We start from the raw sequence: 13,221 nt of genomic DNA on the forward strand, positions 1-13,221 counted from the left end.
TGTTGGTCTGACGGTTAAACTGTCCAAGATCGCCTTGGCCAGAGAACAAATTTCCTTCGTCTGGCATTTGGCTTTTCATGACGGAATCCGCATCGATTAGGAGCGGACCACCAGTCTTAGAAATTTCCCCCCATCCACCAGTAAGAAGCGCGTCACAAGTTTCATTTGGATGGCCAATTATTTCAGGAAGTTTGTGCCGCATTTTGCTCAGCTGGCTGCCCCACTTAACAACGTACGCAAGAAAGGGATAAGCTTTATTTAGAGAAAGACCCAACAAGCCGCCTTTGACGCCCTGAAAACTGTCCTCACCAATCCCACAGTCTTGCCCATCCCTGACTTCAATCACCGATTCATTGTCCAGACCGATGCTTGAAGCACCTGCATTGCTGCCGTCCTCCTGCAGCAAATTGAAGGGGATAGACGCCCTGTTGCCGTCGCCTTTAGGTGACTGTCCGAGGTCGAATTGAAGTAGGGAGTTCGACCTCGAGACAGATAGCCAGGCATTAACCTGGGTACTAGCCAGCGAACGATACAGTAATATTTTGTATACAACAGGTCTTAGAGGTGCAATTTGAAGCAAAAAAACTTCATTATGGAACTGTTAAACAAAATATTGGCCTTTACATTATGTACTGAACAATATTCATTATGATTTTCGCCTGTCTCCATTTGAATATTAAGTAACAAAGTTGTACCCGCGGCTACTAGATGGCGCTCTTGCTGCGATTTTGTTGTTCACTTGTCGCACTTGTTAACGCGGGCGCCTCAGTCCGTTCCAATCTGTGGCTGTACTGGTATGAGCAGCCCTTAGAGGCTCGACTTTACACATTCTTTTCGAATTTTTGTGACTAAAGGTCTTCTGGCTTGTTATTTATGTTATACTTGACATGTGAGTACTGTCTCTGTCTAGTATTGTTAGTCAGTACTTACACTTTTTATATATAACAAAATTTTCTTCCATAAATTTGTAATTATGTTATAAACCACTTTGCATGTCTAAATTCTGATGCAGGCACTCTTGGAAGTGTTGAAACCTGGTCAATAAGACTAAAAAAAAAAAATGTGACAGAGGGCTCATTTGTTTCATTTTCAGTTTATAAACGGCCACTTGTAAGTAGGCTGTTTAGGTTTTTTTATTGGTAACGCCACCTCTGTATGAAAATCACTGGATGTGCTGTGTGCAGTCTGTGGCTGCTTTGCATTGTTGTAATACTCGCCATTGTAGTGTTAGGCAGCTGGCTGTGAACAGCGCGTAGCGTTGCGCAGTTGGAGGTGAGCCGCCAGCAGTGGTGGATGTGGGGAGAGAGATGGCGGAGTTTTGTAATTTGTCATGAACTGCTATATATATTATGACTATTAAGGAAAATACATTGTTTGTTCTCTATTAATATCTTTCATTTGCTAACTATCCCTATCAGTAGTTAGTGCCTTCAGTAGTTTGAATCTTTTATTTAGCTGGCAGTAGTGGCGCTCGCTGTATTGCAGTAGTTCGAGTAATGAAGATTTTTGTGAGGTAAGTGATTTGTGAAAGGTATAGTTTAATGTTACTCAGGGCCATTCTTTTGCAGGGATCTTTGATAATCAGATTGCGTTGCGCTAAAAATATTGTGTGTCAGTTTAAGCACAGTCCTGTATAATTGTTCGAAGGGGACGTTTCATTTGTCGACACTTAGCCGAGGATACGTCACTGGAATCTTCTCATTTTTTCTTGTAGTTTGTGTAATTAGTGTAGATTTTGCTTATTGCTAGCGCGTAATTGTAGAGAAAATCTCCTTTGTAGTTGCAGTCTTTCACTGTTGTACGGTAAAACACGTGTGGCATGCACGTAGATTTGCACCAAGTATTTCGCAGCTGCGCTTGCAATTAAGTAGACATTATATCCATTGCTATGTTATTTTATTTTGCTCTTCAAATTGTGCTTTTCTGTGTTATCGTGTGAAATATTGTGACAATTATGGCGTGTGAAAAACGTAATACTAGGCTCCAAAGTAACCTGAGAAATGACAGTGAAGACGAAAGCAGTGTGTTAGCGCCACCGAGTAATGAATTAACTGATGTTCAAAGTAGTAATTTGGCAATTGTGCATAGGGAAATGGAGCGGGCTGCAAACAATGGTGTAGACAGTGAAACAGGTAGTGAACGGGGAAACATTATCGATCGATCGGTCGGCAACAGCTCGCTTCAGGAATCCGAAATGACAGGACACAATTTCGCAAATACTGTAGATTCAGGTTTTGGGTCATCACCGTTTTCTCAAATAAGTCAAGACACATTTTCTGCTTGTCAAAATGTGAATGTTGCCGGTGCAAATGCACTGCCAAAAAGCGTAGAGAAACAGATTCCAGACACTAATACATTATTATTGCAATTAATGCAACAAATGGAACAAAATCAGAGACAAATGGGACAAAATCTTAAAAAGTTAGACACAGTGGAACAAAATCTTAAAAAGTTAGACACAATGGAACAAAATCTTCAAAAGTTAGACACAATGGAACAACACCAGAGACAAACACAGCAACAGTTAGACGCAATGGAACAAAATCTTCACACCACGCTTGAGCAAATAAGTGAAGATTTAACTACTGAGTTACATAACATTGAATCGAAATGTCAAAAAGTCTGTAATGACGTAAAAACATAAATTTGTGAGCATTTTCAACCTATTTTTTCGCGGCATGAAAATGCATTACAGAATCACGAAGCAGCCATAAAAGAACTGCAAATTATTGTTCATGAAAATCATGAGACCTTGCAAGCTAAATTTGACTCAGTTGCATCTACTGATTCGGTTACGCAACTTGCAAAAACTCAGGAAAACTTAAAGGACACAGTAGATACTCTGAAACTTGGTTCAGAAAAACACACTGAGGAAATAAGTACACCATCGGAGAAAGTAGCCGAACTTTCGGAACAGTTCACTAATTTATCTACGAAGGTAGATGATAATCTGAATGACACAAAACCGGTAGTCTTTAATGACACAGAAGAGTGCGAACAAATTAGGAAATTCAATCAAAATCAAATCAATATACAGTACAAAAGAGAAATTCGGGAAGTACAAGATCAGTTGGCACAAGTAAAACAAAAATTACAAATTTCAGAGGACACTCGCGCTCCAACACGGGAAGAGGGACTTAGAAATACGGAAAAGCCGCAAAATAATAACACAGGGCATTTCGGAAGCTATGAAAGAAATTGGCAATGTGCACCGAATTTTGAGATGGAACGGCCGACACGACCTAACAATGACCGATATGCGACTCGCCGACATGATAATTTTGACTATAAGCTGTTCATTACTACACGTAAATTCAAAACATTTAAGAATTCTGGCAACGACATTCATCCACAAGCATGGCTCCATCAATTCTCTCATTGTTTTCCTCCCAACTGGTCATTGGAGCACAGGTTAGAATTTATGTGTGGCTACTTGGAGAATGAACCAGCTGTAAGAATGCGATCGGTCATTCACGATTGTCACAGTGAAGGAGAATTTTATCATGCCTTCCTCTCAGCATATTGGTCTCAAGCTACACAAGACCGAGTAAAACATAGCATCATGATGATGAAACACTTTGAACAATCTGACTTTTCCAGTCTTGTCAAATATTTTGAAGACATGTTGCATAAGAATCAATATCTTTCAAACCCATACAGCCCCTCAGAACTCATCCGCATTTGCTTAATCAAATTGCCTGAACATTTACGACATATTATTTTAGCAGGACGTTGCATAGACGACATTGAAGCTTTTCAGGGGCTCTTACAAGAATTAGAAATTGACACTGACAATCGCGGAACCCGAAAACAGAAACACAACAATTACAGGTCACATCCGTCACAATTCCGTGACGAAAGAAATAATAACTGGACACGAGAAGGCTATTTTCACAACACAAATCGTGACCAAAACAGACGTCACCCATATGACAACCACTGGCAGAGTAATAACAGTTACAGAGAAAGATCGCATTTCCATAGTAATGAATGTGACAGAGATAGCCATAGAAACAGACAATATGGGAACCAGAATAATTATTACCAAGGGAAACATAATAACTTCAGACGCAACGGTCCACCACGCAGTTACGATTCCAGGAGAAATTCTCCACCACATGAAAGAGAGAAAAGAAACTATGTAAACTACCGATATAACGACAGACCTGAATTTCATCAGAACTGGCGGGATTCTAACAGAGCTGGGCCCTCTCGGCAAGACGAATTTGTAGAAGTTAGGTCTCCTAATCCCAATAACGACGCACGCCAACAAAGAGACAGACAATGACTCGCACCGCAGGCAGCCACTTGCGCTGGCTGGCTCAGAGAAAAATAACATAGACGCTAACCTTGAGAAAAATTCCAGTATTCTTTACCGACGTATACCGCATGATAATTGCATTCAAGTTCAAACTCTTAGTACTATGAAGAGTAAAGGATTGCACCACACTTCACATGTAAAACCGTTTATTGAAAGATAATCTGCTTTTTAACTTTGTCTTTGCCATAAAACTTTTCACTTCACATTTCTAGTAAGCTTTGTCAGACTTAAGAAACTGTTAACATGCAACAATGTTTGAAGTTAAATATCCAGTCTAGAACCTAGGGAACATTTTTAAACAGAAATTACGATTGCATTGTTATAGTGAACAGACGACACAGTGTTGTTATTTGTACATTCTTGCTTGTTAGTTGCACTATTACGTAACGACTATAAGGGTTACATACTTAGAACATACCGGTACTGCTAATGAGATTTTAATGCATCATTTTGGTTTATTTGAAAATACATTCTGAATTTAAAGTGCTTTCTGAGAGATACTATATGACACAGAGGTTAGTTTATGTGACAGCTACACGATTTTTATCACGACGCTACTAATGAGTGACAATTTATAATGTTGCTTTTGCGGTGTATCTGTTTTATATCTGCACAGTTTTCTGAATTCTTCTGGAAAGAAAAACATGTTTTAGTAGTAACTTTTGTGATATAGCTACAATGAGACAGCCTTTCCGTAGCACAACAATACGTTACAGCACAGTACTTTCTTCATCACGGCAATAAACATGATAACTACGATATCTATTCGCAAAGCATTTCACTTTCGTTTATGATGAGGTAAGTACATTGACTTCAGCAGAACTTTGCTTACAGAGGACGATAACTACGACACTTCCACAGAATTATCTTACAGCAAGACGCAAATTTAGCGCTACAGGACACGCATTTGAGTGATCAATTTTGTACTTAAACCATTTATTTTTCAAGATTTTTGAATTACAAAGAAAGTTTTCCGTGATACATTTCATTCCATTGCTGTAATCTGTAACACCTGAGGGTATAATTACATTAATCCTCAGGGGGCTACACGCTTACTTTGTGTCCCATGTGTTTGGCAAGCACAAGGAGCCCTAGCTAATATGGTATTTGCTTATACAACTTTACACATCGGTACCATATTTCTCTAACACAGAATTACACAGCTATCTGATCATTTAACTGAGAGAGACAAACATTTTTTTTACTACGTCAGTGACAGAAGTTTACGCAATTACACATTTGGATAACTTCACACTTATGAAATTTTATGTTGTTTGTACTTTGTGAACTGTTCATATTTTTTCAGAACCATTGTGATACTATGAGAGCTTTGAATGATGTATTTGGTATGACATCATGATTTTTAAAGTATGTTTGAGGTAGATGACACTATTGAAATGAGCAGAGAATTTTTTTAGGTTTTGACACTATTGCAGAAAGCTACGACGTTTTTGAGATTTGACTGAGGTGTTATGATGTTATTTTTACGACGACGATGTGTATTATGCTGTTGAGGTATGTTTATGATCAATAAGCTGATGCTATATGAGGAATGTTTATTATGATATCTATTTATTATGATGAAATACTGAAGAAGTGTCGACGAATATGTATATGTGTAATAAGGTAAGGAATAATGAGTAGTGGTTAGGGACTCTGATTTATGAAAAAGATGTTGGAAACCAAGAATCGTACTTTAAGAGTTATGAAATGTGTGTTAATGCGTTAATGTATCACAATGCTGGCGAAAATTTTTTGGACACTGTTATATTTAAAGGATTTTATTTTCTACAGTTGTAACCCAAATTCTCAACCTGTTAAAATATTTTTATATGAGACTGTCATTGTAGCGGAAACTGCTGTTGTAAATACTTCAGTTAGAAAGGTAAGTGACCTTGACGTAATGCGTTTTTGGCGCCCAGCTGAGAGGTAGTCGTCTGATAAAAGAAAGCCATTAGGTGGAGAGAAAAAAAAAGGCCATTATCCTCGCTATTGACATTCCTTTGTAGAAAACACCGCAAATACGACACGCTCATTACTTGGAAAGATACTTACATCTGCACACGTGATTATGACAAGCGTTTTTCTCGAGAATTGTGAGAATTTTTACTGCCTTATTAAATGCCATATGGCTAATGAATGATGTTTCATGCCGTCCTTTGTACATATTTGCTCATTTTCTTTAATATCTAGTTTCTAGCTGCACTGCAGCATTGGTTAAAATAAAATTTAATATATGTACTAATATAGTTATTTTATGCCTACAGATCCAGTCAATAAGAAATTTATGATCTACTTCCAAGAAAACGAGGGCACATAAATAGACATTTCCCTTCACAGGATTTGCATAAATAATTTCTTTACGATTTGGTAACTTATCTGCTAGTGTAAGTTCTCGTGATGCATCACTCTAGTGTTAAGATGTGACATAGGTATTAGACATGGCCATTCTTAGTGTAATATTTTTTTTGCTTGAGCTATGTCATGTTTAGGTATAAGTTATTTCATTTTCTGCTGCTGCTTGCCAGGCATAGTGCTATTAAATTTCACTTTGTATTGCTCTGTTAATCTAGTTTTACTACTGATTTATTTTTCTTGTTGCTGCACATTGGCTCATATTAGTTGTAATGTTGCATTGATGGTAATTTAGATTTACTGCTGCTTGCTTTGACAATTTCCATTTTTTTTCATTACTGTTTGTATTAATTGTTTTATGTGCTGCTGCATTGCCTCGTCCCTTGGTATATATATCTGAGCTCAGTAGATTTAAGTTAGCTTAAGAGGGGGTAGACTATATAAGAAACTAACTATGATGAATTGGAAGAAATGCATTGAGAAGCTATAAGAAACAGATTTGGCAAAAATGAGTATTGTGCACTAAGAAATCATTATTTTGAAATAAATATGAATAGAATACAGATAGCAGGTATAGATAGGACTTTTTGGGAATAATGATGAATGAAGGGAGATCTCCAAGAAGTAAAGAAAGTTTTGTTTGCAAAATACTGCAGTAAAACAAACCCTGTCCTTTCCTTTTGTGTTATCCCACAATGTGTTTGTGTACCCTTGTGTATTTGTTTTCTTCCTGTCTCTGTGTAGTTTCATAGAATTTTTTCTTCTTCTAATACTAAGCTACATTCACTATGATGAGGAATACTGTTATCCTCAAATATAATTGGCATTAATAATATGTTATTTACCTTGTAAATATGCTTAGACATTATTTATTCTGTTTTCCTTTAATGATTATGTGTAAAGTTGATGTTTCAAAAGTTATTCTGATCTTTTATGTATGTACTTATCTCATAATTTCTGTAACATTGATGTACTACAAATGTTATCTGTATTGTTATGTTCTTTAATGATGTATTCTGTACCTTTGTAATTGTATTCTTATGTTATAAAATTGTAATTGACACCAGGTCATCAAGATAAGTAACTTGTAAGTTCCATTTCACTGCACACGTTTCTGTTGGTCATAGTATATGGACAACATGTGAGAAGTAGGGACTGATAGTGTTTGCACGTGTGTTAATAATTCAGCAAGGGACTGGATAACAGCATTGCTGGTTCTAAGGACAATTCCAAAAACTTTGTGAGTGAACAAGTGGTGGTTTATGGACTTGCTATATTGTCCGCAAGACTCTTCAATGGTGATTGTGCACCTGCACAGTCACAACAGATGGCTGCTGGCCATTTCTACAAGGACTACAGTGGGTCTGCATCTTTGCTGACTCACCAGTACCATTATTTCTACAAGGACTGCAGTGGGTATGCACCTCTGGTGGCCCACCAATACCGTAATCTCTACCAGGACTGCAGTGGGTCTGCTCTGTGATGACCTACCAAACGATATTCTTCCAAACTTCGATTGACTCCGCTGTAGGTTTGCTCTGTTGTGGCCCATTACCTGTCAGCATGTCAAGAGTCAGCACTGTCTTTCCGTTGGAAGGACAACACTACTTCTTCAAGACTGCATGGAAATCCACTACTTCCATGTGCAATTTCTTTTACTAATGAGACTTTGTGAAAAAAAACTGTAATTACTATTATGATGAATGATCAGGACTATCTTTATGGACTGTGAGAAAATTTTAGCTTTTGACCAACATTGTATCAATAAGTGTGTGCAATTGATTTCTTTGTTATTGTAATTATGAAATTTTTTTTCAAATCATTAGTGGCCACTGCCCAAAACAATTTGTAAAATTTTTTTGTGGGAGCATGGGGTCTATGTAAGTAGGCTGTTTAGGTTTTTTTATTGGTAATGCCACGTCTGTATGAAAATCACTGGCTGTGCTGTGTGCAGTCTGTGGCTGCTTTGCATTGTTGTAATACTCGCCATTGTAGTGTTAGGCAGCTGGCTGTGAACAGCGCGTAGCGTTGCGCAGTTGGAGGTGAGCCGCCAGCAGTGGTTTATGTGGGGAGAGAGATGGCGGAGTTTTGTAATTTGTCATGAACTGCTATATATATTATGACTATTAAGGTAAATACATTGTTTGTTCTCTATTAATATCTTTCATTTGCTAACTATCCCTATCAGTAGTTAGTGCCTTCAATAGTTTGAATCTTTTATTTAGCTGGCAGTAGTGGCGCTCGCTGTATTGCAGTAGTTCGAGTAATGAAGATTTTTGTGAAGTAAGTGATTTGTGAAAGGTATAGTTTAATGTTACTCAGGGCCATTCTTTTGCAGGGATCTTTGATAGTCAGATTGCGTTGCACTAAAAATATTGTGTGTCAGTTTAAGCACAGTCCTGTATAATTGTTCGAAGGGGACGTTTCACACTGAACCAAGCAGCCATCTGTAAAACTTTGCTACTGCTATATGTATGTATGTTGTGATTAGGTAAATTGCGTATGAGGTATGGTAGTAATATTTGTTACTACAACTGGTTCCTCGACTTAACTGCTCACTAAGTGGGAGAGGAGCCTCGGGAGGTGACCTCGAGGCTTGTCTACCCAAAGGGCGTTTCTTATATATTGTTTGTATATTTACGTCTTATTATACTGCATATGTAAGTTACGAAAAATTTTACAAGGTTCAAAAGTTTTACGGTTTGCGTCTTATACATTTCACAAATTACACTTTCACGTGTTTGAAAGTAATGATTCAAAGAACTATTTAATTCATTGTTTCACTTGTACAAACAGGAAAATTCGTTGTTTTATTTCTATCATTAAATTATTTTTAATTCTATGTTGTAGTATTGTTACAGCCGTGTGGTCTGCCACCTTGCCGTATATGTATCTGGCGAGATTGGAGTGTTCATGTCATGATCTGTGTGTATATGTCCCTCGGTTTCCACGTCAGTGTTTCTGTTGTCCCATTCATAATGTTGTGGTGTAGGGTGTTTCGGGTAGTGATCTTGTATATGGTCGTTGATGCTTATAAATCTTGTGTAGAGCTCTTGATATTTCATTAGTGATGCAGTTAAGCATGTTCCAGTTACCTGGGTCTCTAGAATCTTGCCCTTTGTATTTGATTTCTGAATCGGTCTTACTTGTGTTAGTGTGCTACATTTTAGCGTTATGTGTTCGGGGGACCTAAACACATCAAAAACGTTCTGCATCATCCCGGTTCCCGGGACTCCTGAAGATAGACGTTGACTGGGGATATTGTACCATAGAGACAGTCCCTTTGACTGTTCAGAGATGTCACTAAAACCGCCCAAAGATGAAAACAACCATACATGAGCAGAGCCTATTAGACGGAGGAGGTCCAACAGCAGATAGTTCCAGTCATTCAACCATGCCTAAACGGTCAATACCGCGGTTCGATCGCGTCCGCATTGTTACTTTGTGCTGGGAAGCGCTCTCAACAAGGGAAGTGTCCAGGCGTCTCGGAGTCAACCAAAGCGATGTTGTTCGGACATGGAGGAGATACAGAGAGACAGGAACTCTCGATGACAAGCCTCGCTCAGGCCACCCAAGGGCTACTACTGTAGTGGATGACCACTACCTACGGATTATGACTCGGAGGAACCCTGACAGCAACGCCACCATGTTGAGTAATGCTTTTCGTGCGGCCACAGTACGTCGTGTTACGACTCAAAGTGTGCGCAATAAGCTGCATGATGCGCAACTTCACTCCCGACGTCCATGGCGAAGTCCGTCTTTCCAACCTCAACACCATGCAGTGCGGTAGAGATGGGTCCAATAACAAGTCGAATCGATCGCTCAGGATTGGCATCACGTTCTCTTCACCGATGAGTGTCGCTTATGCCTTCAACCAGACATTCGCCGGAGACGTGTTTGGAGGCAACTCGGTCAAGCTGAACGCCTTAGACACACTGTCCAGCGAATGCAGCAAGGTGGAGGTTCCCTGCTGTTTTGGGGTGGCATTATGTGGGGCCGACGTACGCCGCTGGTGGTCTTGGAAGGCGCCGTAACGGCTATACGACACGTGAATGCCATCCTCCGACCGATAGTGCAACCATATCGGCAGCATATTGGCGAGGTATTCGTCTTCATGGACGACAATTCGCGCCCCCATCGTGCTCGTCTTGTGAATGACTTCTTTCAGGATAACGACATGGCTCGACTAGAGTGGGCAGCATGTTGTCCAGACATGAACCCTATCGAAAATGCCTTAAAAAAAGGGAGCTGTTTATGGACGACGTGACCCACCAACCAGTCCTAGGGATCTACGACGAATCGCCGTTGAGGAGTGAGACAATCTGGTCCAACAGGGCCATCGTGAACTTGTAGATATCATACCACGACGAATACAGGCAAACATCAATGATGCAAGAGGACGTGCTTCTGGGCATTAGAGGTACCGGTGTTTACAGCAATGTGGACCGTCACCTCTGAAGGTCTCGCTGTATGGTGGTACAACATGCAATGTGTGGTTTCAATGAGCAATTAAATGGGCGGAAATGATGTTTGTGTTGATCTCTATTCCAATTTTCCGTACAGATTCCGGAAGTCTCGGAACCGAGGTGATGCAAAACATTTTTTGATGTGTGTATGTTGCCCAAATTCACAAATATCACTCTGGCAGGTGTGTAGGGTAAAGGCCATGGCCCCTCAAGAAGTGTACCATACCCTGAATTGGATCAACGTGTCTGAGCCTCAACCATTATCGGATGTTCGAAAAGAAGTAGAAAACCCGACGGCCTTTGTCAGGTATTCACCATTTTCTTTGCCATGTGTCACCCTTCAAAGATTTAATTGTCGTTTTTATGTAATATAATCTTGTGTTATCTCACATATCTTATCCAATCTTCCCCTTTTGAGCCAATATGATGCTGCTCTATGGCTAATGGTTACCTCAACAAGGTATGTTGCAAGTACAACACATAGAGATTCCACGGGCGTCGTGTCATACTCTCCTGACATTCTGAGCAATGTACCTCTTTGTCCAAGCATCACAATGCTTTTTTTTTTTTGGGGGGGGGGGGGGGAATCGTGGGTGACGGTCGATATGCCGTCGCACTTCCTGTGAAACAAATTATAGATTCAAAGACGTATGATACATTAACAGTGTCTGCAATGGTAGTTTCCTATGTATGCTAGCGTTGTTCAGACTAATAGTGGGATTTGTCTGCAAGGACCCTTTGATCAATAAGTATACTATTATGTTTGCCTAAATTGTGAGTTTATTATGGCTGCAAATGTCACTTATTTTTGTAAGGAGTTATGTAGCATTGCTTTCGAGTTTCATTCTCAAGTTTGCAGTTATGTCTTCAGCATAGGCTAGTGTACCCTTCACCCTATTATCTTCGTGCAGATTGTTTAGCAACTGTTCTATGCAATATCCCCAAAAGAAGGTCCACAGAATGAGCCTTGTGGGCGTCCTTTTGTTATTTTGTTGATAACCTTTTGTTTTCATGCTTGCCATTGCACCATCCTATCTTCGCGGTAGTCGAGTATGTTTTTGTACAAGAGTGTTTGTGTCTACATGTCCTGCAGCCTTGCGAACAAGGCAGGCGACCAGAGATTGTCGAAGGCGCCTGCCATACCTATTTCTATTGATACTGCATATTTTTTCTCAGGTGTCTTGTATTATTTCCACCGCTTGGTTATCTGCATCGTCTATTCAGCTTTTTGGTCTAGAACCATACTGATGTGGACTAAGGCCGAAGAGCGTGCTGTATGATTGTAGTCGATTACACAGGAGCCTCTCCTACACCTTAGCCAAAGTGTTCAAGAGGCAGATGGGCCTGTAAGTCTTTGTGTCCGTTGAGTCCCGATCCTTTGATTTTTTGATGCTTACTATGTGATCTGTTTTCCAGAGGGCAGGGACTTTACCGCGCAGCAGTCCATCATACAGTAACTCTCTCAGAAAGGGGGTGACCTGTGCAACAGTATTTTTAGTGTCTATGAGTGTACCCCATCTGGATCGGGAGTATTTTTATTCTTTAATTGTTTTATTGCTAACGTTACCTCTTCTTGGTTAAGTGGGACAGTAACGGGGTCATTTGTGTAGGTGTCCTCCATTCCGCAAGCCTTTGTGATGTTGTTGGCCATTCGACTTGTTCAGCAGGTACTGTGATGAACATCTCTGGCCCCTTGTAGTAGTGCCTTCTGTGCGATTAAGAGTTCACAGTACTGCCGGCGTCTTTACCTTTTCTGTTAGAATTTTAATAGGTTCTCCCCCCCCTCCCCCCTATGTATTGCTCTGTAGCTGAATTTTGCAGAAATTGCTCCAGTGATCCTCTCTGGCCTTGTATAATTTGTTTTCATATTTTTGCATTGTATCACAGTATAGTTCCAATATTACTCCCTCTCTTGTGCTGCTTTTGCGTTTTGGCAATGTTTCCTTTTGTCTCTAGCATCTTTCCTTAGTTTTGTTAACTCAGTGGACCAGGGGAGTTTCTGTTTAGGTGCTAGGTCCGTCATTAGGTTAGCTAATTGTTGTGCTTTTTGAAGCAGTTCCGTCAGAATGTCAGCTTATA

This window comes from Schistocerca nitens, chromosome 1 (genome assembly GCF_023898315.1).
Source record: "Schistocerca nitens isolate TAMUIC-IGC-003100 chromosome 1, iqSchNite1.1, whole genome shotgun sequence".
Classification (NCBI taxonomy): Eukaryota; Metazoa; Arthropoda; class Insecta; order Orthoptera; family Acrididae; genus Schistocerca; species Schistocerca nitens.